Genomic DNA, 18,356 nt, shown 5'->3' with positions numbered 1-18,356 from the left:
TGGTATGTCAGTGCTACAGGGAAAGTCTTTACGTGCTGGGGAGGCTCTCCCATCCATAAACCTCAGTTGTACTGGTACAGTAATTACATTACCTGTCTCAGAGAAGCACCTGTTCTTTTCATCCAAGTACTACACCATTTACTTAACCTTCATTATTAATGCCAATTTACATTCATTTTACATTAATTTCACTATCATTAGGGCAAAGTTTCAGATTTCAGGTGCTTTACATGCAAAGAGAGAAGGCATCTCTTCTCGGCCTTTTGGCTAAGATCAAGTGTAGTATATGTTCTTATCAACAACACAAAAACTAAAACGAGATAGAGAAGGCACTGAACTGCTTTAATAACTTGTAGTAATTTCAAGGTCATATCAGAGTAAGATCCCTGTGGAAGGATGGCACCATCCGAAAATATTGAGTGCACACAATCATATGCAGCCTTTGCCCTGATTAATATTATCCCCCAGTCAGCATGTTCAGTACATGGGCCCAGATAGGTTCGTCAAATAAATTAAATCATTAAGTAGCAGGGGTCCTATAGATGTGGCCTTTCACAAATTATGCTGCACATGCTGTTCAGAGAAAAGCTTTCCAGCTGTGCAACACCACATGAATAACTCTGGAAATTCAGCCTCTGCTTAATTTAGCAGAACCATCCCACCTCTTTCATTTCTTTGTGCATGTGGGTTGTAAATGTAATTATAAAAATGCAATTTTCACCACTGCTTTACTTGATTATATCAACTTGCTGAGATTTTTCTATCTGAATTAATCAATAAATAAATACATACATAGTGTACCCTCTGTATTGTTACTCAGAACAACATAACAGGTAATCATTAGAGGCTTTCATATTTTACACAGTTATTCATATTTATTAGGTCTGTATGTAGTGACGCATCTATAGCGCCTTCAGAAAGTATTCACACCCCTTTTTCCACATTTTGTTTTGTTACAGCCTGGATTTCAAATGGATTAAATAGAGATTTTGTGTCACTGGCCTACACACAATTCACCATAATGTCGAAGTGGAATTTTGTTTTTCAAATGTTTTACAAATTAATAAACATTCAAAAGCTGAAATGTCTTGAGTCAACAAGTAATCAACCTCTTTGTTATGGCAAGCCTAAATAAGTTCAGAAGTAAACATTTGCTTAACAAGTTTAACATGATTTTTGAATGATTACCTCATCTCTGTAACCCACACATACAATTACAAACATAGATTCACCCACAAAGACCAGGGAGGTTTTCTAATGCCTTGCAAAGAAGGGCACCTATTTTTTAAAGCAGACATTGAATATCCCTTTGAGCACGGTGAAGATATGAATTACTCTTTGGATGGTGTATCAATACACCCAGCTCTTACAAAGATACAGTGAGGGAAAAAAGTATTTGATCCCCTGCTGATTTTGTACGTTTGCCCACTGACAAAGAAATGATCAGTCTCTTTAACGGTAGGTTTATTTGAACAGTGAGAGACAGAATCACAACAACAAAAATCCAGAAAAACGCATGTCAAAAATGTTATAAATTGATTTGCATTTTAATTAGGGAAATAAGTATTTGACCCCCTCTCAATCAGAAAGATTTCTGGCTCGCAGGTGTCTTTTATACAGGTAACGAGCTGAGATTAGGAGCACACTCTTAAAGGGAGTGCTCCTAATCTCAGTTTATTACCTGTATAAAAGACACCTGTCCACAGAAGCAATCAATCAATCAGATTCCAAACTCTCCACCATGGCCAAGACCAAAGAGCTCTACAAGGATGTCAGGGACAAGAATGTAGACCTACACAAGGCTGGAATGGGCTACAAGACCATCGCCAAGCAGCTTGGTGAGAAGGTGACAACAGTTGGTGCGATTATTCGCAAATGAAAGAAACACAAAATAACTGTCAATCTCCCTCGGCCTGGGGCTTCATTCAAGATCTCACCTCATGGAGTTGCAATGACCATGAGAACGGTGAGGAATCAGCCCAGAACTACACGGGAGGATCTTGTCAATGATCTCAAGGCAGCTAGGACCATAGTCACCAAGAAAACAATTGGTAACACACTATGCCGTGAAGGACTGAAATCCTGCAGCGCCCGCAAGGTCCCCCTGCTCAAGAAACCACATATACAGTGGGGGAAAAAGGTATTTAGTCAGCCACCAATTGTGCAAGTTCTCCCACTTAAAAAGATGAGAGAGGCCTGTAATTTTCATCATAGGTACACGTCAACTATGACAGACAAAATGAGAAAAAAAAATCCAGAAAATCACGTTGTAGGATTTTTAATGAATCTATTTGCAAATTATGGTGGAAAATAAGTATTTGGTCACCTACAAACAAGCAAGATTTCTGGCTCTCACAGACCTGTAACTTCTTCTTTAAGAGGCTCCTCTGTCCTCCACTCATTACCTGTATTAATGGCACCTGTTTGAACTTGTTATCAGTATAAAAGACACCTGTCCACAACCTCAAACAGTCACACTCCAAACTCCACTATGGCCAAGACCAAAGAGCTGTCAAAGGACACCAGAAACAAAATTGTAGACCTGCACCAGGCTGGGAAGACTGAATCTGCAATAGGTAAGCAGCTTGGTTTGAAGAAATCAACTGTGGGAGCAATTATTAGGAAATGGAAGACATACAAGACCACTGATAATCTCCCTCGATCTGGGGCTCCACGCAAGATCTCACCCCGTGGGGTCAAAATGATCACAAGAACGGTGAGCAAAAATCCCAGAACCACACGGGGGGACCTAGTGAATGACCTGCAGAGAGCTGGGACCAAAGTAACAAAGCCTACCATCAGTAACACACTACGCCGCCAGGGACTCAAATCCTGCACTGCGAGACGTGTCCCCCTGCTTAAGCCAGTACATGTCCAGGCCCGTCTGAAGTTTGCTAGAGTGCATTTGGATGATCCAGAAGAGGATTGGGAGGATGTCATATGGTCAGATGAAACCAAAATATAACTTTTTGGTAAAAACTCAACTCGTCTTGTTTGGAGGACAAAGAATGCTGAGTTGCATCCAAAGAACACCATACCTACTGTGAAGCATGGGGGTGGAAACATCATGCTTTGGGGCTGTTTTTCTGCAAAGGGACCAGGACGACTGATCCGTGTAAAGGAAAGAATGAATGGAGCCATGTATCGTGAGATTTTGAGTGAAAACCTCCTTCCATCAGCAAGGGCATTGAAGATGAAACGTGGCTGGGTCTTTCAGCATGACAATGATCCCAAACACACCGCCCGGGCAACGAAGGAGTGGCTTAGTAAGAAGCATTTCAAGGTCCTGGAGTGGCCTAGCCAGTCTCCAGATCTCAACCCCATAGAACATCTTTGGAGGGAGTTGAAAGTCTGTGTTGCCCAGCGACAGCCCCAAAACATCACTGCTCTAGAGGAGATCTGCATGGAGGAATGAGCCAAAATACCAGCAACAGTGTGTGAAAACCTTGTGAAGACTTACAGAAAACGTTTGACCTGTGTCATTGCCAACAAAGGGTATATAACAAAGTATTGAGAAACTTTTGTTATTGACCAAATACTTATTTTCCACCATAATTTGCAAATAAATTCATAAAAAATCCTACAATGTGATTTTCTGGATATTTTTTTCTCATTTTGTCTGTCATAGTTGACGTGTACCTATGATGAAAATTACAGGCCTCTCTCATCTTTTTAAGTGGGAGAACATGCACAATTGGTGGCTGACTAAATACTTTTTTTCCCCACTGTACATGGCCGTCTGAAGTTTGCCAATGAACATCTGAATGATTCAGAGGAGAACTGGGTGAAAGTGTTGTGGTCAGATGAGACCAAAATGGAGTTCTTTGGCATCAACTCAACTCGCCGTTTTTAAAGGAGGAGGAATGCTGCCTATGACCCCAAGAACACCATCCCCACCGTCAAACATGGAGGTGGAAACGTTATGCTTTGGAGGTGTTTTTCTGCTAAGGGGACAGGACAACTTCACCGCATCAAAGGGACGATGGACGGGGTATGTACCGTCAAATCTTGGGTGAGAACCTCCTTCCCTCAATCAGGGCATTGAAAATGGGTCGTGGATGGGTATTCCAGCATGACAATGACCCAAAACACACGGCCAAGGCAACAAAGAAGTGGCTCAAGAAGAAGCACATTAAGGGCCTGGAGTGGCCTAGCCAGTCTCCAGACCTTAATCCCATAGAAAATATGTAGAGGGAGCTGAATGTTCGAGTTGCCAAACGTCAGCCTCGAAACCTTAATGACTTGGAGAAGATCTGCAAAGAGGAGTGGGACAAAATCCCTCCGGAGATGTGTGCAAACCTGGTGGCCAACTACAAGAAACATCTGACCTCTGTGATTGCCAACAAGGGTTTTGCCACCAAGTACTAAGTCATGTTTTGCAGAGGGGTCAAATACTTATTTCCCTAATTAAAATGCAAATTAATTTATAACATTTTTGACATGCGTTTTTCTGGATTTTGTTGTTTTTATTCTGTCTCTCACTGTTCAAATAAACCTACCATTAAAATTATAGACTGATCATTTCTTTGTCAGTGGGCAAACGTACAAAATCAGCAGGGGATCAAATACTTTTTTCCCTCACTGTAGAAGTGTCCTTCCTCACTCAGTTGCCGGAGAGGAAGGAAACCGCTCAGGGATTTCACCATTAGGCCAATGGTGACTTTAAAACAGAGTTTAATAGCTTTACAGAGTTTGATAGCTGTGATAGGAGATAACTGAGGTTTGATCAACAACATTGTAGTTACTCCACAATACTAACCTAAATGACAGAGTGAAAATAAGTAAGCCTGTACAGAATAAAAATATTCCAAAACATGCATCCTGTTCGCAATAAGGCACTAAAGTAAACCTGCAATGAATGTGGCAAAGAAATTAACTTCATGTCCTAAATGCAAAGTGTTATGTTTGGGGCAAATCCAAGACAACACATCACAGAGTACCAAGCTTCATTTTCAAGCATGGTGGTGGCTGCATCATGTAATGGGTATGCTTGTCATCGGCAAGGACTAGGTCGTTTTTTATGATGAAAATAAACGGAATAGAGCTAAGCACAGGCAAAATCCTAGAGGAAAACTGTATTCAGTCTGCTTTCCAACAGACTCTGGGAGGCAAATTCACCATTCAGCAGGACAATAACCTACAACACAAGGCCAAATATGCACTGGAGTTGCTTATCAAGACGACATTGAATATTCCTGAGTTGCCTAGTAACAGTTTTGACTTAAATTGGCTTGAAAATCTATGGCAAGACTTGAAAATGGCTGTCTAGCAATGATCAACAACCACTTGACAGAAGTTGAAGAATTAAAAAAAGAATAATGTTCAAATATTGTACAAAGTCTTAGAGATTTACCCAGAAAGACTCACAGCTGTAATCCCTGTCGAAGGTGATTCTGACTATTGACTCAGAGGTGTGAATACTTATGTAAATTCAATATTTATGTATTTCATTGTCAATCATTTTGCAGAACTTTCTAAAATCATGTTTCACTTTGCCATTATGGGGTATTGTGTGTAGATGGGTGAAAAAATATATATATTTAATCAATTTTGAATTCAGGCTGTAACAAATGCAAAATAAGTCAAGGGGTATGACTCTTTTCTGAAGGCACTACATTTATAAAACAGGGAATTTACATTACCGTCTAACAAACCACTGTGTACGTAAACAATTGTGTAAAAACCTCTAGCATTTCAACTCAATACATAGGCCAACACTCTATAGCTACCCACTGTATACATGAACAATTTGAGATAAAAACCGCAAGCATTTCAATTCAATATATACTGTAGGCCTACACAATATGTCTCTCTCTATGGCCAAATTATCCCATTCCCAATCATTCGATGTAATCACCTTTTACTGTGTCTTTGTGTAGGTAACGGAACTAAACAACTATCGCCCGAAGCTGTCATCATTAAGTTATTTGAGAGACTAGTCAAGGATCATATCACCTCTACCTTACCTGCCACCCTAGACCCACTTCAATTTGCTTACCACCCCAATTGATCCACAGACAATGCAATCGCCATCACTCTGCACACTGCCTTATCCCAATCTGGACAAGAGGAATACCTATGTAAGAATGATGTTCATTGACTATAGCTCAGCCTTCAACACCATAGTACCCTCCAAGCTCATCATTAAGCTTGAGGCCCTGTGTCTGAATCCTGCCCTGTGCAACTGGGTCCTGGACTTCCTGACGGGCTGCCCCCAGGTGGTGAAGGTTGGAAACAACATATCCACTTCGCTGATCCTAAACACTGGGGCCCCACAAGGGTGCGTGCTCAGCCCACTCCTGTACTCTCTGTTCACCCATGACTGCGTGGCCAAGCATGCCTCCAACTCAATCATTAAGTTTGCAGACGACAACGGTAGTAGGCTTGATTACCAGCAATGACGAGACAGCCTACAGGGAGGAGGTAAGGGCTCTGGGAGTGTGGTGCCAGGAAAAAAAAAAAAAACTCACTCAACAAAACAAATGAGATGATCGTGGACTTCAGGAAACAGCAGAGGGTGCACCCCCCTATTGACGTCGACGGGACCGCAGTGGAGTAGGTGGAAAGCTTCAAGTTCCTTGGCGTACACATCACTGACAAACTGAAATGGACCACCCACGCAGACAGTGTGGTGAAGAAGTCGCAACAGAGCCTCTTCAACCTCAGGAGGCTGAAGAAATTTGGCTTGCACCTACAACCCTCAAACTTTTACAGATGCACAATTGAGAGCATCCTGTCGGGCTGTATCACCGCTTGGTACGGCAACTGCACAGCCCGTAACCGCAAGGCTCTCCAGAGGGTTGTGCGGTCTGCCCAACGCATTACCGGGGGCAAACTACCCGCCCTCCAGGACACTTACAGCACCCGATGTCACAGGAAGGCCAAAAGGATCATCAAGGACATCGACCGCCTGAGCCACTGCCTGTTCACCCAGTTATCATCCAGAAGGCGAGGTCAGTACAGGTGCATCAAAGCTGGGACCGAGAGACTGAAAAACAGCTTCTATCTCAAGGCCATCAGACTGTTAAACAGCCATCACTAGCACATTAGAGGCTGCTGCTGCTGCCTATAGACATAGACTAGAAATCACTGGCCACTTTTATAATGTTTACATATCTTGCATTACTCATCTCATATGTACACTACCGTTCAAAAGTTTGGGGTCACTTAGACATTTCCTTGTTTTCGAAAGAAAAGCAATTTTTTTGTCCATTAAAATAACATAAAATTGATCAGAAATACAGTGTAGACATTGTTAATGTTGTAAATGGCTATTGTAGCTGGAAACAGCTGATTTCTTTATGAAATATCTACAGAGGCCAATTATCAGTAACCATCAGTCCTATGTTCCAATGCCACGTTGTGTTTGCTAATCCAAGTTTATCATTTTAAAAAGGCTAATTGATCATTAGAAAACCCTTTTGCAATTATGTTAGCACAGCTGAAAACTGTTCTGCTGATTAAAGAAGCAATAAACTGGTCTTCTTCTCAATTGTGGGTTTGATTTCAGGCTCAAAATGGCCACAAACAAATAACTTTCTTCTGAAACGTGTCAGTCTATTCTTGTTCTGAGAAATGAAGGCTATTCCATGCGAGAAATTGCCAAGAAACTGAAGATCTCGTACAATGCTGTGTACTACTCCCTTCACAGAACAGCGCAAACTGCCTCTATCTAGAATAGAAAGAGGAGTGGGAGGCCCCGGTGCACAACTGAGCAAGAGGACAAATACATTAGTGTGTCTAGTTTGAGAAACAGACGCCTCACAGGTCTTCAACTGGCAGCTTCATTAAATAGTACCAGCAAAACACCAGTCTCAACGTCAACAGTGAAGAGGCGACTCTGGGATGCTGACCTTCAAGACAGAGTTGCAAAGAAAAAGCCATATCTCAGACTGGCCAATAAAAATAAAAGATTAAGATGGGCAGTCTGAGATATGGCTTTTCTTTGCAACTCTGCCTAGAAGGTCAGCATCCCGGAGTCCCTCTTCACTGTTGACGTTGAGACTGGTGTTTTGCGGGTACTATTTAATGAAGCTGCCAGTTGACCTGTGAGGCATCTGTTTCTCAAACTAGACACTCATGTATATTCCATTAAACATCAGCCGTTTCCAGCTACAATAGCCATTTACAACATTAACAATGTCTACACTGTATTTCTGATAAATTTGATGTTATTTTAATGGACAAAAAAATTGCTTTTCTTTCGAAAACAAGGAAATGTCTAAGTGACCCCAAACTTTTGAACGGTAGTGTATATGCTGTATTCTATACTATTCTTACTTAGATTTGTTTGTATTGGGTATATGTTGTGAAATTGTTAGATATTAATTGTTAGACATTACTGCACTGTCGGAGCTATGAGCACAAGCATTTCGATACACCCACAATAACATCTGCTAAACCCGTGTATGTGATCCTGAGTGGCGCAGTGGTCTAAGGCACTGCATCGCAGTGCTAACTGTGCCACTAGAGATCCTGGTTCGAATCCAGGCTCTGTCGATGTATTCACTAACTGTAAGTCGCTCTGGATAAGAGCGTCTGCTAAATGACTAAAAATGTAAAATGTAAATGTGACCAATAAAATTTGATATAGTGAAACAGTTTAGGAGACAGCTTGATTGGACTTCCCAGGTCTTCCCCTCAGGTGATAGTACAAACAGAACAGGTCCATGCTGTCCAGACCCACTGATGAGCCTGACTTTGCCCTGAGTGAGAGAGGAGTGGAGTCCCCATATACCCTTTAGCCTCGGTCTTTGAAGTCTTGGTGATCTAAACGAGGATGTCAAGCCTGGGTCCTGCTTTCATCTGTACAAAGCTATGGTAGCTTAATGAGAGTACTCTGCAGTGATTATCCACTGACTGGTTTGCTCCAAACACAGTGTGGTTTCACATGAGATGGTTGTTGAGGTAGGTCGCCCATGAGGTTGCTTGCTTTTAGCAAAATAAAATTGGTGGTCTTTGAAGTACTGCTTGTGGTATTGTTTGTTTTGTGAGAAATTACATTTATTGTAGATGGTACAAATTGATGTTTGCAAGTTGTCAAATGTTATCTTATTTCTGGTAAATGTTTCTATTACTAAAAGCATTTTCAGTTGCTTTCATGTCTTACTGAAGGGTCTTCAACTCTGCAAATATTTTTTCCATTTCTATTGTTGCTCAAACATTTTCCATTCTGCCGTTGTGATTGTTAGACTTACTCTCTCACTTCACCATTTAATACCATTCTCAAAAGCCTCTCTTCCCTCTATTGCTTCACCACAACTGACAAAAAAGGGTTTTACACTCAAACATGTTCTCTCTTTCTAATGTTTCCTTGAACTCTGTTGCCATGTCTCTCTTTTACGGTGCATTTTCACTGATACATAGATTTTATTTGCAAACAACAAAACACAGAATCTACTTATTTGCTGGTAGTATTATTTACCTTTCAGGGCACGATAAAGCATTACATACTCTTAAGGTAAGACTTAAGCAGGTGTGCTTGTAGCCTGGAAATTCGATTTAGCTGCATTGCCTGCTGGGGCGTCTTGCTCCCTGTCCTCCTTGTTAGAGGTCTATGCTCATCAGCACTGAGCTTCTGGATGGTGATAGTGGAGCTGGCTCAGCTTCACACATCCGTATTCACCTTCTACACACCCACGCACGCATGCAGGCACACACAGACACAGACACACAGACACAGACACACAGACACAGACACACAGACACAGACACACAGACACAGACACACAGACACACAGACACAGACACACAGACACAGACACACAGACACAGACACACAGACACACAGACACAGACACAGACACACAGACACAGACACACAGACACAGACACACAGACACAGACACACAGACACAGACACACAGACACAGACACACAGACACAGACACACAGACACAGACACACACACAGACACACACACACAGAGTGTTAGGTTCTGATTGACTTGTCAGGACCTAGGTGTGATCAAGTGCTAAGAGGGAAGGTGTACAACTATTACTTCCCATTGCAAAAAATACTTCACGTTTAGCACACAATGTTAGCACACAATGTAACCGGTGACCTAAAGTTTAAAGTGAAACTGACAGCGTTTTAATTACTTTGTAGCTATGAAACAAACAGACAATCATAATATCAGTCAAACATGTCAAATTCCCAGTTTATGCTACAAAAGCAACTTTATAAGAGGTTTTAAAAATAGGTTCTATTTGACTCAACGTTCCATGACATACAGTAAGACATTGTTGGCAGACTAGATGGATGCAGTTCAATGCATGATTAATATAATTCCAATTACATTTCTTGTCCAAAAAATATTGCTATCAGGTTGTAAATCACAGCTGGCCTGGTACATTGTTTGCTGCCTCCATTCGGGATGCACTGTTTCAGTTTCAATTACTTAATATTCTGGACAAAAACTGACAAATGTAACTAAGGCTGGGAATGTCAATACAATCAAACTAGCAAGGGCAATGATCACAATTCAGTCATAACGTGGCTAATAGGCTAGCGTATCTATTTATGTAGCAAGCTAAAAACACGGAGCCTAACGTTAGCTAGCTGCTAGGAGGGTATCATGTCATGCCATTGGAGGAGTGGGTGAGTGACTGACTTTTTCCCCTCATATCGTTTTTTGGTGGCTATACACAGCTAGAAATGCAGGTGTCATTTGGTTAGCTAGCAAGAACTTGAACGACTGTCATCCAGTTAACTCATCTTGCTCTGGCTAGCATTAGTTATTGATCTTGTTGTTGTTGATGTGCATAACTGAGGGAGAGAGAGCCTACCTTTTCAGAGTTGTTTGATCAATAGGACTGTAAAGTTCCCAAATGTAAGAGGACTCCTGTGATGTTTACATATTTGCAGAAATCCATTCAGGTGTATTTTGTGGCTTTTGGCGGATACGTTCTAATGATCCAAGTCGCGCTGTTGCAACTGCCTGTAAACACACAGTCCAGTTCAAAGTGAATGATGGCAGTGTGGCAAATTGCTTTTTTTGTATAAAGGCCTTCTGTAGCTCTGATTGGCTATAGCGCACCGGTCTGTGTAGACTCCGGTCCTGGACAAAACAGATGTTTTTATTCGGTTTTATTTACTGCAGTGTCAATTAATTAATTATCCAAACGCACGGCTGCTTTCCCACTCTATATTGCTATAGAATTTTCACAAATGCCTTAGAATACGTAATTACCAAACATTCTAAGAATTGAAGAAAACATGAAAATGACCATATCTAAGTGCTCGCTTGTCAGAAAATGTTTTTTAAGTGTCATATTCTTCCTAGGGGTGTTTATGAACCGATCTTAATAAGATTATGTTGCTAAAATGCTGTCTGTTCCACTTTAAATGCAACAATATTTCACACACATTAAGTTATTTTCAAAGAGATGGCCAACAACAGCAAGGGCGCTGCAATAAAAAAACACAGTTACACTCACCAGATGATGATCATGTGAAACTTAACTTCTTGTCGAAAGTTGTTCTTGAAAAAAGAGAAGCTCATAAATTAGCAACAATATCCTCTTTGATAACACGTGCTGCTGCAGCTGCTGCAAACTAGCCGACAACAAACTTTAGCTACCTAGACCGTGGGATAACTACTGCTTGCTATTGCGCAGTGACCTGTTGGCCTTCAAGAACGCAGAAGTTTCCATACGTTTTTGTAAAAACGGTCCCACCCATTAATTGAAAGTGTGATTGGTTGATTTCAATGTCACTCGAAAATGTTGCCCTAATACAGCTGAATGGGAGATGCCTTTATCTAGCTTCTGAGGGCCTTGCCAATGGCTGATTTAGCTAGCTAGATTTATCTCCCCAGAGACCAGCAAAGACAAATCCTGATTGGATCTTTTTTTCTCTTCAGTGTTAACCCTTTCCTTTCCAAAGAAAAACTGAAAAGATTAAATCAGAACATAATTGAAAATAATAATAATAATATAATAATAATTATTGTATAAATCCTTAGCCCTTCTCTGAAGACGTACTGTAGAAGGCCCATTGTTCCCCACTGTGTTTGGGTTAGTAATCATTTGTAGAGTGGCTCTATTTTCCCTCAGCATGCATTTTTTCACTATTCTGAATGTCTAAAGAATCCATATGTTGTTCTGAAATATGAACACTGAAATACTGGACATTTTGAACTCTTATTATGATGGTGATTTTACAAAGTTACAATCATGGTCTTTAATTGGACTCGCATTTTTCTGGTCTTGTTCTTGACTTGGTCTCGGACCTCTTGTCCCCCTCCCGGTCTCGGTCTTGACTAAGTCTCACCCCCCTCCAGTCTTGGTCTTGACCTTTGACTCGATTTGCTTCGGTCTTGGTCTTGAGTCGGTCTCGCTTTAGGTGGTCTCAAACCCAACACTGGCAATTATCATGCAATGCCAATCATCATATGTTGTAATGCGATGGAGGCGCAAGCTTCCATGAGGTTAAATCAATTTAATGATTAGTGCCAAATGCATATGAATGTGATTAATGTTGTAGATTATGTACAATAGTACCACCCTAAAAAACTCAAACAGTTTAGCAGCATACTCTGTACTCTGTGGAACATATTGAAACAAAATCCTGTTGTGGGAAGTTGAATGTGCAGCAGTAGCTCATTGCTATGCAGATATTCACACATTCTCTCCCAGCAACATTACTAATTGGTTTCATGTTGATTTAAGTGCAGCCAGCCAAAGGCTACACGACTATGAGGGATTTAAAGATTAATGTAGATGAGTATAGAAGCACAGGGTAGTAGGAGCTACCTCTCCTTCTCTGACACATTTTCAAACGTAGTAGAGGCCAACTGAGTATCACAAGGCACCCAAGGAGAGGAGTGGCATCTTATCGGAAAACACTGCTTGGCCAACACTTGTATGACAATCAGATTGGAGGCGATAGAACAACCACAACATAAATAATAAATGTTTACACAATTGTGTATTTTCACAGGGGTGGATTTTGCAATAGCTTGTTTTCATATCTCTTACAGGCACTCAGGACTACCTGCACTATCATTCATGAATATCTTTGTCAAACCAAATGGGGATGCACTGAAAAGCTTGGGAGTTGAAGGTTTGCATAGAATTTTTCTGGGTAAAATAATCTTTGTTAAATATAAAAAACATATTTCATTCAGAAGACTGATTAGCAAAGTAAATAATTAAAACCAAGCTCTGAGAGCCCAACTTTGAAAGAACATTTTTGAAAGCATTTTTACTGCACCCTCAAGTGTTTTCAAAGAGCAACAGAAAATGTCTCTGTAATAATGTTATGGATTTTTTTATGTACTGTACGTGTGGCAGGGTCTGGGCAGAGCCACTACAATGAACCACAATCTAAACAGGGGCACATCTACAGAGGCTCAGGATGTAAGGCTCAGGTCCACAATCAAGACTTGATTAGAAACGTCTCTGATTAGTATACATCACATTGATATACATTGCCATCGTACGCACAATGCATTAAAAAAGTTCAGAAGTCAGTTAAATACTCTAGCACATCTGAGCACATCAATGTACCGTGTCTAGTGTTTTCATTTCTGATGTGCTTTCAAAGATACAGTAGTTTAAACTGTTCACAGTTTTAGTTAGTTACATTATTTGCATTTCAGAAAATACTGTATATAGTATTAATCAAAGCTCAATATTTCCTGATTGTCTCTCTTTCATAGAGCAAGAAAACATTTGACCTTTGATGTTTTGTCTTTGATTATCTTTCATCTTTGCAGGTTGTCAGAGTAAAACCTTGTACGTTGTATTTCTACTGTAAAAGTATGAACTGCAATTCACTTCTATTTTTGCTCTTTCTCCAACACAGTAGAACTGTATTGAATTACATTAGCTGTGACTGTATATTGTGAAAATCAGTTGTGTATGCTCGTACTATTCAGAAATTGTATATTTTCTTCCATTACTCTTTATTTCCATCCCTGTAGTGCATGGCCTAGTTGTAGGTTGTATACCATTTCTCAAGTGACTCTCCAGGCTTTATAATCTTATCAGACATTTCCATGAGGCCCATGCTATCTGTCATTGAATAAAAAGTAGCCTTGAAATAGCGTCTATAGGTTTTTGGAACTGGGAGCATACATACAGTGGGGAAAAAAAGTATTTAGTCAGCCACCAATTGTGCAAGTTCTCCCACTTAAAAATATGAGAGAGGCCTGTAATTTTCATCATAGGTACACGTCAACTATGACAGACAAAATGAGAAAAAAAATCCAGAAAATCACATTGTAGGATTTTTTATTAACTAATTTGCAAATTATGGTGGAAAATAAGTATTTGGTCAATAACAAAAGTTTCTCAATACTTTGTTATATACCCTTTGTTGGCAATGACACAGGTCAAACGTTTTCTGTAAGTCTTCACAAGGTTTTCACACACTGTTGCTGGTATTTTGGCCCATTCCTCCATGCAGATCTCCTCTAGAGCAGTGATGTTTTGGGGCTGTCGCTGGGCAACACGGACTTTCAACTCCCTCCAAAGATTTTCTATGGGGTTGAGATCTGGAGACTGGCTAGGACTCCAGGACCTTGAAATGCTTCTTACGAAGCCACTCCTTCGTTGCCCGGGCGGTGTGTTTGGGATCATTGTCATGCTGAAAGACCCAGCCACGTTTCATCTTCAATGCCCTTGCTGATGGAAGGAGGTTTTCACTCAAATTCTCATGTTACATGGCCCCATTCATTCTTTCCTTTACACACGGATCAGTCGTCCTGGTCCCTTTGCAGAAAAACAGCCCCAAAGCATGATGTTTCCACCCCCATGCTTCACAGTAGGTATGGTGTTCTTTGGATGCAACCCAGCATTCTTTGTCCTCCAAACACGACGAGTTAAGTTTTTACCAAAAAGTTATATTTTGGTTTCATCTGACCATATGACATTCTCCCAATCCTCTTCTGGATCATCCAAATGCACTCTAGCAAACTTCAGACGGGCCTGGACATGTACTGGCTTAAGCAGGGGGACACGTCTGGCACTGCAGGATTTGAGTCCCTGGCGGCGTAGTGTGATACTGATGGTAGGCTTTGTTACTTTGGTCCCAGCTCTCTGCAGGTCATTCACTAGGTCCCCCCGTGTGGTTCTGGGATTTTTGCTCACCGTTCTTGTGATCATTTTGACCCCACGGGGTGAGATCTTGCGTGGAGCCCCAGATCGAGGGAGATTATCAGTGGTCTTGTATGTCTTCCATTTCCTAATAATTGCTCCCACAGTTGATTTCTTCAAACCAAGCTGCTTACCTATTGCAGATTCAGTCTTCCCAGCCTGGTGCAGGTCTACAATTTTGTTTCTGGTGTCCTTTGACAGCTCTTTGGTCTTGGCCATAGTGGAGTTTGGAGTGTGACTGTTTGAGGTTGTGGACAGGTGTCTTTTATACTGATAACAAGTTCAAACAGGTGCCATTAATACAGGTAACAAGTGGAGGACAGAGGAGCCTCTTAAAGAAGAAGTTACAGGTCTGTGAGAGCCAGAAATCTTGCTTGTTTGTAGGTGACCAAATACTTATTTTCCACCATAATTTGCAAATAAATTCATTAAAAATCCTACAATGTGATTTTCTGGATAATTTTTTCTCATTTTGTCTGTCATAGTTGACGTGTACCTATGATGAAAATTACAGGCCTCTCTCATCTTTTTAAGTGGGAGAACTTGCACAATTGGTGGCTGACTAAATACTTTTTTTCCCCACTGTAACAAGTAGCTCCATGACACATAGCCTAATAAACCTATCTTCCCATTGTCAAGGCATTTAAAAAAAAAAAATTCACCTTTATTTAACCAGGTAAGTCAGTTGAGAACAAGTTCTCATTTACAACTGCGACCTGGCCAAGATAAAGCAAAGCAGTGCGATAAAAACAACACAGAGTTACATATGGGGTAAAACAAAACATAAAGTCAAAAATACAACAGAAAATATATATACAGTGTGCAAAATAATTACAATTAGTATTAACACTGGAATGATAGATGTGCAAGAGACGATGTGCAAATAGAGATACTGGGGTGCAAATGAGCAAAATAAATAATAATATGGGGATGAGGTAGTTGGGTGGGCTAATTTCAGATGGGCTGTGTACAGGTGCAGTGATCGGTAAGGTGCTCTGACAACTGCATTGTGATTGACAGAGCCATCCCTCAAAAGGTGCACATACTCAAGACCTAATAGACTATAAAATAATCAGCCTGCTGTTGGACTGAATCCCCAGGGACAGGTGTTTCATGATGGGTTACTAATCAAGTGAACTCTGAACCTATTGAAGAACCTTTTGAAATAGACAGATCCCAGCCCAGGTGGAATGAAGGATTCAAACAGTAAAATAATGACTCTCTGCTCCATGGTGGGTATGCGTAGGATGATTTGAGGTAAAATCTAATTTTTCCTTCAATACCACTTACTTCTCAATAAATAATTTGTCTAAAAAAGAAGTTGGAAGCCATGAGTCTCAATTATATTAGTGCTTTTTACTACTGCCATACTGTGGATCTGCGAGGGAACCTTACAGGTAGGGTTGTGTATTATTAAGCCAAGTCTTTAGTTATTGATGTATTAAGGGAAGGGAGAGGGAAGTGTCTGAATCAACGCCTTTCCTTTTTTATGTGGAACATTGGACTCTCCACTCTAATCAAGGGCCATATTGATCTGATAAGAACATTTCCATTATTTTGGTTATCTGTCATGATAATTTCTATCTCTAATTCAACCTAAGCTTGAATCATTACCAGGGGTTGTAAGGTTCTGGTTATCATCATAAATGATTCAAGGTCCACAACCAGCAAGAATGATCTGTATTTTTAATCATGGAGAGCTCTGCCGCCAAAAAACATACATACAGCTTTATACCCCTTGACACACAAAGGCACTCTGCTCCGCCCACCTTTAGGAGGCTTTTTCTTAACCAGTTTTCTCAGTCCCCTTCACCCTGGAATGTTTAGTCCCGCCCCCCTCTGTTAGTGGGTTGCCACTACATTATAACTCTAACACCGTTCACACATTTATACTGTATTTGGGGTGAAATCCTTTAGTCATTATTCTTAAAATACAAATTAATCTATCATTATCCCATTTTTGATAATGGATGATGTTATTGCCTGGTCGGTCTGTGCAATCTGAAAGCTACAATGGGTTTTTCTGAATAACCATGGAATATTTGATAGCACTTTATTTGAAGGGGGTATACCTGGCCACCAATAATAATATAAGGACTAATACTATACAGAGCAGCTTACATGAATGTGTCATGACACTTCTTACAACTGAGTGTTTCGCTATCATCCATAACAACATTTGCAACACATTTATTCAACATCAGTGGAGAGATTGGCAAAATAAAAGTGTGTTTCTATCATAGTACAGCGTGTTACAGAGTAAGATATATATTATTGTGTTATTATGACTGCAATCAAATATAAAGTGCAAAGTGGAATAATAATACAAGGCTGGCACCGTCATAGGATTATTGTGTTATTCGAATCCAGGCTCTGTCGCAGCCGGCCGCGACCGGGAGACTCATGGGCGGCGCACAATTGGCCCAGCGTCGTCCAGGGTAGGGGAGGGAATGGCCGGCAGGGATGTAGCTCAGTTGATAGAGCATGGCGTTTGCAACGCCAGGGTTGTGGGTTCGTTTCCCACGGGGGGCCTTTATAAAAAATATATCTGCGAATGGGTGTTAAGAAGCGCGGCTTGTTGGGTCATGTTTCAGAGGACGCATGACTCGACCTTCGCCTCTCCCGATCCCGTTGGGGAGTTGCAGCGATTAAACAAGATTGTAATTGGATCACAATTGGATATCACGAAATTGGGGAGAAAAATAAATAAAATAAATAAATAAATGGTTTGTTGAGATCGGTGTGGAAGAACTTGACTGGCCTGCACAGAGCCCAGACCTCAACCCAATCGAACACCTTTGGGATGATTTGAAACACCGACTGCGAGCCAGGCCTAATCGCCCAACATCAGTGCCCGACCTCACTAATTCTCTTGTGGCTGAATGGAAGCAAGTCCCCCGCAGCAATGTTCCAACATCCAGTGGAAAGCCTTCCTAGAAGAGTGGTCTGCCCTATGTACATAGACATGGAATAACTGGTCACTTTAATAATGGAATACTGGTGACTTTAATAATGTTTACATACTGCTTTACTCATTTCATATGTATGTACTGTATTCTACAGTATTCTAGTCAATGCCACTCCGACATCGCTCATCCTAATATTTATATATTTCTTAATTCCATTCTTTTACTTTGAGATTTGTGTGTATTGCTGTGAATTGTTAGATACTACTGCACTGTTGGAGCTAGCAACACAAGCATTTCGCTACACCCGCAATAACATCTGCTATATATATGTGTATGTGACCAATAC

General features: G+C 40.8%; 1 pseudogene; it reads left to right on the top strand.

The window, feature by feature from the left end:
• Positions 1 to 247: 247 nt before the first annotated feature.
• LOC121537124 lies at positions 248 to 389 on the top strand (annotated as a pseudogene).
• Positions 390 to 18,356: the final 17,967 nt, after the last annotated feature.

Source organism: Coregonus clupeaformis, chromosome 23 (genome assembly GCF_020615455.1).
Source record: "Coregonus clupeaformis isolate EN_2021a chromosome 23, ASM2061545v1, whole genome shotgun sequence".
Classification (NCBI taxonomy): Eukaryota; Metazoa; Chordata; class Actinopteri; order Salmoniformes; family Salmonidae; genus Coregonus; species Coregonus clupeaformis.
This window is presented reverse-complemented; position numbering and strand designations above follow the sequence as displayed.